We start from the raw sequence: 10,980 nt of genomic DNA on the forward strand, positions 1-10,980 counted from the left end.
AAGTATCTGCTGCATCAAACTTTCCCTATAAGGACATCTGTGATTATATTGTCCCCACCTGCTAATCCAGGATAATCTCCCAGCTCAAGATCTTTAACGTAATCACATCTGCAAAGTGCCTTTTGCCATATGAAGTAGCCTATTTACAGTTTCTAGGGATTAGGAGGTGAACAGCCAGAGGGGCAGCATTCTACTTTCTACAACAACCAGTTAAAACCAACAGGAAGGAGAATAGGAGGTGATCCCAATGCGATCCTTTGAGGTCCTGGAGCAGAAGCTGCTGCCCTGCTTGTTGGTGAGGGCCAGGAGCAGGCCTGGGCAGGGCATGGGCATGCCATACTTCGATGTGCCACACAGCCTGCAAGGTAGCTCCATGGCTCCTTTAATTACTTTTTGGTCACTGGAACCCATGATGGCTACAGCCATCACCCTCATTTTGGGGAGTAAGCAAGTGTCTTCTGGGGTCCAGATGAAGGTGACCATACTCCCAGGTGGTCTTGTGGCATTGGTGCTCACCCTTGTCACAACCTGTGGGAGTCAGGTTCTAAAAATTGTGGGGGCCAGTAGATGGCATAGTAGTTTAGGAGCTGGACTCCCACATACATGTCTGACTGTGGTTCGAGTCCTGGATGCAGTGGCTTGAAAATCACACCAGGCACATGTGCATGCATGCCCCAAATCCTGAAAGGATAATGGAGAAGGGATTGTGGTGTGGCCATCCCCCCCGGGAGGTAATTTCTCACTTTTCCTTTCACTGTCTCTCTGCCTCTCTCTCCAGTGAGTGTACATGCCTTATGTCAAACACCTTTAAAAAATTGTGATAAAATATATACAGTACACAATTTACCATTTTAACCATTTTTTTAAGAAGAGGTTTTGCCTTAGGGTGCATGCATTCACGAGAGAGAGAAATAGAGACAGATAGACACCGTGAGAGGGAAAGTGAGAAATTACCCCCCGGGGGGGATGGCCATGGCACAATCCCTTCTCTTCTATTGGGCGTGCATGCACACATATCAGGGTGATTTTCAAGCCACTGGGTGGGACTCGAATCACAGTCAGCCATGTGGGAATCCAGTGACGTAACTGCTATGACATCTGCTGGTCCCCTTTTTAACCAGTTTTAAGCTTACACTTCTGTGGCATTATGCAACTCACATTGTTGTGGGAACAATACCTGAGGGGTCGGCTTCCTGTGTGACTTTGTCAAGCTGTTGTCCCCAGTGATTCAGACGCTAGTTTAGCTGTTGCCTGAAGCTGTTCTGCATATGTGGTTACCAGCTGCAGTCAGTTGCTTTTTTTTTTTTTTTTGAGAGATTTTTGCTATAGGGTGCGTGCACTCGCCAGAAAGACAGAGAGAGACAGAAAGCGAGAAATCACCCCCCAGGGGGGATGGCCATGCCTCAATCCCTTCTCCTCCATTCTCCTCTCGGGATCTTGGGCACACATGCACATGCGCCCGGCCTGAGTTTAAGCCACCAGGTCTGGGACTCGAACCACGGTCGGCTACATGGGACTCCATGTAGCCATTACGCTAACTGCTGGTCCCAGTTGCTTTTAAAGATTACTCTGGATAATGTGGGTGGGCCTCATCCAATCCGTTGAAGGCCTTAGGAGAAAAAACTGAGGTTTACTGGGGGAAGAAGAGAATTTGCATCAAGAACTGCAACACCTGTTCCTCCCTGAGTTTCCAGCCTGCTTGCCTGCTCCGCGCATTTTGAACGTGCCAGCCACCACTGTACACAGCTAACCCTTGAACGACGTCGTTTGAACTAGATAGGTCCATTATATATTAATATGTACTGATATATAAATATATACTGATCTCTTTCAATAAATACTGCAAATCTATTTTCCTTGTGACTTTCTTACTAACATTCTCCCTCTAGCTTCTTTTATTGGAAGAATATGGAATATAATACATATACAAAATACATAAAATGTGTTGACTATATTATCTATAAGGCTTCTGGCTAACAGTAGGTTATTGATAGTTAAGTTTTTTTTTTTTCTTTAGTTTTTGCTATAGGGCACATGAACTAGCCAGAGAGAGACAGAGAGAGAGAGAGGGGAAGAAAAGTGAGAAGTCGCTTTTCAGGGGGGATGACCACACCACAATCTCTCTCCTTCAGTCTCCTCTCAGGATTTTTGGCACATACACACATGTGCCCTGCATGATTTTCAAGCCACTGGGTCTGCTGCTTGATAGTTAAGTTTTCAAGGAGTCAAGTTATACATGGCTTTTTTTTTTCTCCGTAGGTTTTTGCCACGGGGCACATGCCCTGAGAAGAGACAGAGAGAGGGAAAGTGAAAAATCACTCCCCAAGGAGAATGGCCATGCTGCCATCCCTTCTCTTCCATTCTCCATTTGGGATTTTGAGTAGATTTTTGACTACTCATGGGTTTAGCACCCCTACCCGGTATTGTTCAAGAATCGGCTATACTTCTTTCACCATTAATAACAGTCAACTCAAAATGGATAAAAAATCTGAACCCAAGACCTCAAACAATAAAACTACTGGTGGAAAATGCTGGGGAAACTCTGGGAGATATGGGAGTAGGCAAAGACTTCTTAAATAAGACTCCCAAAGCACAGGCAATAATCCCTAAAATAGGCAAGTGGGACTATATTAGACTAAGAAGTTTCTGCACAGCAAAGGACACAGTAACAAGTGTGAACCGACAACCCTCAGAATGGGAAAATATTTTTGTTAAATATGCCTCAGACAAGGGACTGATAACGAGAATACATAGGGAACTCAAGTGCCTTATGCGAAAAAAAATGATTAACCCGATTAAAAGATGGGAAAGTGAGCTGAACAAAAGTCTCTCTAAGGAAGACATACGAACAGCCAAAAAGCATATGAGGAAATGCTCGACATCCCTCATCATAAGGGAAATGCAGATAAAAACCACAATGAGATACCACCTAACCCCTGTCAGAATGGCAAAGATTAAGAATATAAAAAGTGATAAGTGTTGGCGGGGATGTGGTGAAAAGGGAACCCTCCTACACTGTTGGTGGGAATGTAAACTAGTTCAACCACTGTGGAGAACAATATGGAGGTTCCTCAAAGATCTACAAATAGAACTACCATTTGATCCAGCAATCCCACTTCTGGGTATTTACCCAAAAGACAGGAGAACGCTCAGTCAGAAAAGTGCTTGCACATCCATGTTTATTGCAGCATTATTCACAATTGCCAAGACATGGAACCAACCTAAATGTCCACAAACTGATGAATGGATTGGAAAAGTGTGGTATATATACTCTATGGAATACTACTCAGCCATAAAAAATAACAAGACCCTGGAATTTGATAGAAAATGGTCAGATATGGAGGATCTATTGCTGAGTGAAGTAAGCCAGGCTATGAAAGAAAGATATTGTATGTATCCACTGGAGGTGAAAAGAGGATAGAGAAAGATAGCAAGAGAACAATAGAGAGGCAGGACGTTAGTGAGAAACAGATATGGCTTATTAACTGTTGATGATGACATGTATAGTATTCTCAACTGGATTGGTCTGAGAAGTATTTCATGATGGGTAAAGTCTTTTTACAAGCAAAATGAGAAATAGCGATGGACTGTTTTAAAAAAATAATTAGAATAATAATAATAATGATTGGGGAAAACATAGAAAAGGTATTGAATGTTGAAGTGGGGAGATTAATGTCTCTGTATTGACTGACATGCATGGCATTCCCTTTTGAAAAAGCAATGTAATCCACTGTAAAGTTATATGTAATCCAATGTAATATAAAGAAGATTATGATGATAATAAAAAAAAAGAATTGGCTATACACACACATGCCTGCACACACATGTGCCCGCACGCACACATGCAATGGATATTTTCCTGGTGTGGGTTCTGTTCCTCCCTGGCTGGCACGGGTCTCCCTGCTGATCTCTCTGATGGCAGGCATCATCTTTTTCATAGTTGTTTTCAATCAGTGGGGCATGTAGGTATCCAAGAAAAACATAGTTTAAAGGCCAAAGTTGAAATAAATTAAATTTTAAATGGAAATTTAAAGATCTTAACTGACTTTTATTCATGATTCTAGAATTAGACAGCCCTGAACTGCTGGTCACCTGCAGTGGACTGACGCTCCCTTGGCCGCTATGATTAGCTGAGACTCAGCTACCTAACCAGGTGTAGCCCCTTTCCTTTTATTTTTTATTTTCTTGGAGAGAGGTTTCTATGATAGGGCGCATTGTGCACTTACTGGAGAGACAGAGACAGAGGGCTGGAAAGCGAGAAATCATCCCCCAAGGGAATGGCCACACTGCAATTCCTTCTCCTTCCTTTCCCCTCTTGGGATCTTGGCATTCATGTACATGTGCCCGGCATGAGTTTTAAGCCACCAGTTCTGGGACTCAAACTGTAGTCAACTATGTGGGAGACCAGGGATGTAACCATTACACCATCTGCTGGTCCCAGCCCTTTTAATTTCCCTTTGAAAACTGCCGGGCCCAGCCGGTGGCATAGTGGTTAAGGTGCTGGACTTCCACATGGTTGACCATAATTCAAGTCCTGGACCCGCTGGCTTGAAAATCATGCCGGGGTGTGTGTGTGCGTGCCCAAAATCCTGAGAGGAAACTAGAAGAGAAGAGACTGTGGTGTGGCCATCTGCCCTGGGGGAGGTGATTTCTCAGTTTCCCTCTCTGTCTCTCTCTGGTGAACGCACACACCCTGTGGCAAAAACCTAAAAACGAAAAACAAAAACCACTCTAGTGAGGTTCCAGACAACAGAGAGCACTGCACATGCCTCTGGGCCACTGCCCACTGGCCCCTTCCTGTCCCTAAGTTACTCTAAAAAACTCCGGTTAAGTGCACCATGGACTTAATTACTTAGTTTTTTTTTAAAATTTATTTTTAAAAGAATTATTTAACTTTATTTATTTGTTTACTTATTTACTTATTTATTTTTCCTTGACCAGAGAGGGACCGGGTGGGGGGGGGGCAGTGAGAAAGCCTTTCCAAGGGCTTCCAGGTTCAAGACTCAAACCACAGTTGGCCACATGGGAGTCCAGCATCCTTAACCACCACGCCACCTGCCAGCCCCATTAATTGCTTAGCTTTTTTTTTTTACTTTTTAATCCCAGATATCCATTTCAGTCTGGGATATCTTACACATTGATCCCATCCTCTGATACGGCCAGAGTTATGTCTGGCCAAAGAAGTCACAAGGTCTAGGTGCCAGTCAGAAGGGTAGGGAAGTATTCTCTGCCTACAGTGACCCATGGAGATGTCATAGGTGGATGCAGAGTACTGAAGGAAGAGCTTTCTGTGCAGAGGAAACTGGAGGTACAAAGGCCCTGGGGTGTGAGGGCGCCTGGCATATCTGAGACACTTGAAGGCCCAATGTGGCTGCAGCATTGGCACGGGGGCAGAGGGCAGACCCTGTAAAGCAGCGCAGAGCACGGATCATCTTGGTTTTTACACTGGGTAAGCTGGGCAACGAGACAAGGCTTAGAGCACAGCATGACCATTGTGAGTCCGATCTGAGGGTCACCCTGGCTGGGTTGAGAGTAGACTTGCTAGAGCAAGAGCAGAAATGTGGGGCCCAGTAAGGAGGTCACTGAGTAACCCAGATAAGAGCTGATGGGTTTTGGGTTGAGGTGGTGGGGATCGTGAGCAGTGGATGAATTCTGGGTATCTTTCTCGGGTGGAAGTGACAGGATGTGCGAATAAGCGGCATGTGGGGTGTGTCTTAGACTGCCTGGGCTGCCGTAACAAAATATCACACACTGGGTGATATAAACCAGCAGTCTGAACCTTCCTGGCAGCAGGGACCAGCCTCATGGAAAACGATTTCCCCACAGAGGGATGGGGGGGGCTGGTCCCAGGACGACTCAAACATTACCATATCCTTCGTGCACCCCATTCCTACCATTACTTCATTGCAATAGACGCTGAAACAATCACGTAACAATAGGCTCATACTCCCATGAGAATCCAATAGGGAGCAGAGCCCAGGTGGCAACTCAGTGTTGGGGAGTGGCTGCAAACACAGGTGAGGCCTCACTCGCTCACCTGCCACCCATCCTCCACTACATGGACTGGCATACGGGCACTGGTCCATGGCCCTGGGCCTGGAGACTGGAAGTTTGGCAGGTGTGGTTTCTCCTGAGGCCTCTCTTCTTGGTTCAGAGTTGATGCTATGTCTTCACCCAGACTTTCCTCTGTGCTCACACAGCCCTGGTGCCTTTCTCGTCTAAGAACATCAGTCCTGGGACCAGCAGTTGGCAAAATGGCCATGTCACTGGACTCCCACATAGCCAGCCATGGTTTGAGTCCTGGATCCAGTGGCTTAAACTCACGCCGGGCGCGTGTGCGTGCATGCCCAAGATCCCAAGAGGAGAATGGAGGAGAAGGGTTGTCGTGTGACCATGCCCCCTTGGGGGTGAATTCTCGCTTTCTGTCTCTCTCTGTCTTTCTGGTGAGCGCACGTGCCCTATGGCAAAAGCCTCAAAAAAAAAAAATAAAAAAAGAACATCAATCCTATTGGATTGAGATGCACCCATTAGGACCTACTGTAACCTTGATCACCTCCTCTTTTCCCCAAATACAGTCACACTGGGGGTTAGGACTTCAGCTCTGCATTTCAAAGAGAGACAATTCAGTCTGGTACAGGATGTGATGGGAAAGAGGGACTGAGACAGAAGTGTTTTTAAGAATGGAGCTGTTGTAGCTGGGTGGGGAAGACTGGAGAGGTGGAAATTGGCTTGGGGTAAAGATGGGGAGCTCAGTTTAGGGCAGAGTGAGTTTGAGAGACTCTAATGCCCTGAAGAGGAGCATTTTCCAGGGGCAGAGGATGCCCTGGGGTGGGGTGCAGGGCAATAGCACCCTCAGTGGGTTAACTAGGTTTATCTAAGTGTGGACAAAAGAGAAGGGGTCAGCACTGAGCATGGGTGCACCAACCTGGAGGGGCTGTGCCTGGAGGGGAGGGACCCCCAGAGAGCAGAGGAGGGGCTGCGGTCAGGGAGCAGGAGAAGTAGGGCCCTGTGATCCCGGGAGCCAGGAGAAGACTGCATGTCTACAGGGCGTGACTGACTGAGCTAGCCACACTGGGCCCAGGCTGGGGAGGCCTGAGAATGGACCCCTGGACCCAAGAAATGTGAAGAGAAGCTCTGATGAGGTCATGGGGCAGACTGTGCTGGGGGAACAGTGGGGACTTGGAGGTGGGCTTGGAGTCCTCTGGGCTCTGGAGTACCCTTGGACTTGAGGACAAGTTCAAGCTCTGGTTCTCCTTGTATGTGGGGCCAGCACAGGTCTGGCTCATCCTCAGGTGGTCTTTCATTGTCATGGGTCAGTCACACCTGTGGGTGGGCTGGTCGGGGACATGAGGGGACATACACTGTGGGAACTGAGGGTGTCTGGTAAGAGGGTGCTTGAGGGCTTGGGAAGGTTCGAGGAAGGGTTGGTCTTGGGTTGCTGTCCTTGGGCGTGTCTAGGATCCGATGACAGACAGCAGGTACCCTCAGAGCAGTAGAGGACGTGTGTGGCCCTTGGTGGGCCACAGAGTGCAGCACCTTGGTTAGTGCTCAGACACGACCGCCAACCACCTTGCTTCACCATCCTCCATGGTCTCACAGAGTCTCATTCTCGGAGGTTTCTTATGTCTCCTGCAGAGAACAAGGGCTTGCTGTGAAGGGGGCAAGCACTGAGCAGGGCCCCCTGCAGGGCCGTGCCTTCCCCTGGGGACTGGGTAGGTCTGCAGGGCCTGTCCTGTCTAACCTGCTGACCTAAGGGCAGGCAGGCCGGGGCTTAGCCCGGCGCATTCCCCATGGCCCCACACAATACCCAGTCGCCTCCATGGCGCAGATTTGTGCGTGAGCCCAGCTGGGCCCTGGAGCGGAAAGTCGGAGTGCCGGGCTTTGTGCCGCGCTGCAGACTGCTGGCGTGGTGGGAATTCCATGGCCGGAGTCAATGTGGCCTTTGTGTGGGAGGCTGCGGTTAAGCGGTGTGCACTGGGACGTAAACCGCTGAGGACAGGCTTCAGCGGCCGGAGAACAATGCCAGGGGATGCTGGGGCGGCGGCTCCAGCCACTTCCTGCCCAGGCGGGGCACGCCTGACGCCCCAGTGCTGGCTGTTAGAGAGAGAGGGCCTTGGACCTGGGGCTTACCTCCCCAAACACACACACACATGCACACACACCATGTACCACACACTCATGTACCATGCACTCCCCACACATGCACACACATACCACGTACCATACACCCACCATGCACCACACACCCCTCACACTACACACATCCACCACACATACCCTCCATACTACACACACCCTCTCATACCACATACATACACACCAAACACACATACGCACAATGCACATACCACACCCCACACTTCCCACATGAACTCACCATAGACACCTCATACACACCCAAATCACACACACATAACATAACATGCAACACAGAGGTACCACTACATGCACTAAACATACCGTGCACACACACACACACACACACACACACACACACACAGACACACTCATAGCCCAGCCAGGGTCCTGCCCAGGCCTCCATGGTTCCCCGTCTCCCTGTTGCTGGCTCCTTTGGCTTCTCACCCTTCCTCATCCACAGACCCCCTCGTCCAGTCACACTCGAGGCCTGCCCTGCTGCCCTTGGTGTTACAGTTTTCCCTGTGCCTTTCCAGCTGGTGGCCTCCCTGTGGGCACACCAGGTGGGTCTCTGACAGCAGGCTTCACAGAGAGCAGTTTCTAGGGGATCCACAAGGCCTCAGTCCAGCACCCTGTGGGGTGGGGGTGGGAGAACAGGAGCTGTCTGAACACGGCATCATCTCAGTTCCTGCTCAGCTTCTTTTGGGAGTTTTATTTATTTATTCATTTATTTATTTATAGGGCACATGTGATCACCAGAGAGACAGAGAGAGACAGAGAGACGGAAAGCAAGAAATCACCCCCCTGGGGGGATGGCCACGCTGCAATCTGTTCTTTCCCATTCTCCTCTCGGGATCCTGGGCATGTGCACACACACACCTGGTGTGAGTTTTAAGCCACTGGGTCTGGGACTCGAACTGTGGTTGACTACGTGGGAGTCCAGCAACATAACCACTATGCCATTTGCTCAGCTTTTGAGACAGGCATTCTGTCTTCCTTTGATTTTCAGAATATTCATACTTTCTTTCAACCTGCAGTATGGGTCGAGCATTCCAGGCACTGTGCTGAGCAAGACAGGTGGAGCTGGCGACTACCTCCCAGGCCAGGTCAAGAGGAAGCTGGGGCTGCAGCCTGGCCTGGGCCTGGAGGGGCAGCAGCTCAAGTCTGCATGCGGACACTGTGTCTGTGCAGCTGCATGGCCCCTGGGCCTTGGCCTCCCAATCTAAGATGGGATGTGGCGACAGTAGCTCCAGTCTATGTGTGAATGCTGTGTCTGCAAACTTGAGGCCTCAGCCACCCCATTTCAAAGGGGAATGTGGCTGTAGCAGCTCCTTCCTGGGTCTCCTAAGGACTGAGTGCCAGGCTGGCTGCGGCCACACAGTGGACACCCAGGCTCTGGCTCTCCCTGGGACCACTGAGACCCAGGGCGGGTGCTGGCTCCTGGTGATCACCTGCCAGTCCCATCAGTCAGTGCCACTCTCACCTCCCCTGCCTGGGCTGCCTTTATTCAACTCAGGGTGGGAGCTGGAAGGTGGCAGGCATCCTTGCAGGGGCTGGTCACTGCCTCCCTAGTCTCAGTCCAGAGGACAGTGATGGGAGCACTGTAGGAAGCCAGGAGCTGAGGAAATGGGGAAGAGGTTGAGTGATTTCCAACAGTGAATGACCACCTTGGCACCTTGCCATGTTCACACAGATCCCAGGAAGGTTCTGAAGGCTTAGGTCGCCCCTTGCTCCTCTCCCTTGGAGCCTGCAGCCAGATGGTGTGGTGGTCTTTCCTACCCCTTCCTCCCCAGGGAAGCTACAGGGCAGTCCTCCTTGTCCTTCCCAGACCCAGAGCCATGTCAGGCAGTCAGGAGGATCCAGCTGCCTGCTAGAAAGGGACTTGGGGCTTCTGGGCTGACCCCTCTTGACAAGGGGGGCTACCATGTGAAGAAGTGCCAGATTAGCCAGAGAGGCTTTCACAGAAGGCCCTCTACCACCAGGAGATGGCACTGGGAGGCCCAGGAAGAAAGTCTCCTCACTCTTCTGACTGTAGGGAGTGGGCTCTTGCTCATGCAGTGTCTCTGCTCTGGGGTCCTCAAATCACTGGCGGCCAGGCAGGTTGTAGCCTCAGGCTAGATAGAGACAGAACTGAGGTCAGCACGAAGGGCTAGATCATTCCTGGCCAGCCCCAGGCCAGCCCCTGTGGTGGAGCTGCAGCTGTTGCCGGAGCGCTGCAGGTGGTGCAAGGAACCTAGGCTGGTGGCGTGCTAGCCCATTTGACAGCCAGAGCAGGTCACGTGTTTTTACAAAACTTATTTATGTAGGATGGGCTCTGTAGTGCAGTGGTTAAGTGCTGTGCATTGGGAGCCAGACCCCACATGCCAACCATGGTTCAAGTACCAGCCCTAGCAGCTTGGAAGTGTGCCAGGCCTGTGTGCGGGCCCAGAACCCTGATGGGAAGGAGAAATGGAGGTGTGGCCACTACCTGTTCAGGGTGCTTTCTCCCCTCCCTTTCATTGTGAGCACATGTGTCTTCTGGAAATGAGAGTTTATTTGTTCATTTTTGCAATGACAGAGAGAGAAAGCACCCTCAGCTGAGTCCAATGACAGTGACCCACGTCCCCCAATCATGTGACCCAGTCTCAGCTGCCCTGGGTCATGGGCATGCATGTGTGCACCTGGCATGCTCAGGCGGTCCTGGGATGCAAACTCAGGACCTTGGCCATGCGGGGTCCAGTTTATTTTATGGCTGTGCCACCACCTGGCCCTCAGGTCATATTTTTAAATCCTCCATCTTCCATACAACAAGATTATTTTCATTGTAATTTTGTAATAATAATGGATAATTATGATTTTTCTGAT

The sequence above is a fragment of the Tupaia chinensis genome, unplaced genomic scaffold (assembly GCF_000334495.1).
Source record: "Tupaia chinensis unplaced genomic scaffold, TupChi_1.0 Scaffold147038_1, whole genome shotgun sequence".
Taxonomy (NCBI): domain Eukaryota; kingdom Metazoa; phylum Chordata; class Mammalia; order Scandentia; family Tupaiidae; genus Tupaia; species Tupaia belangeri.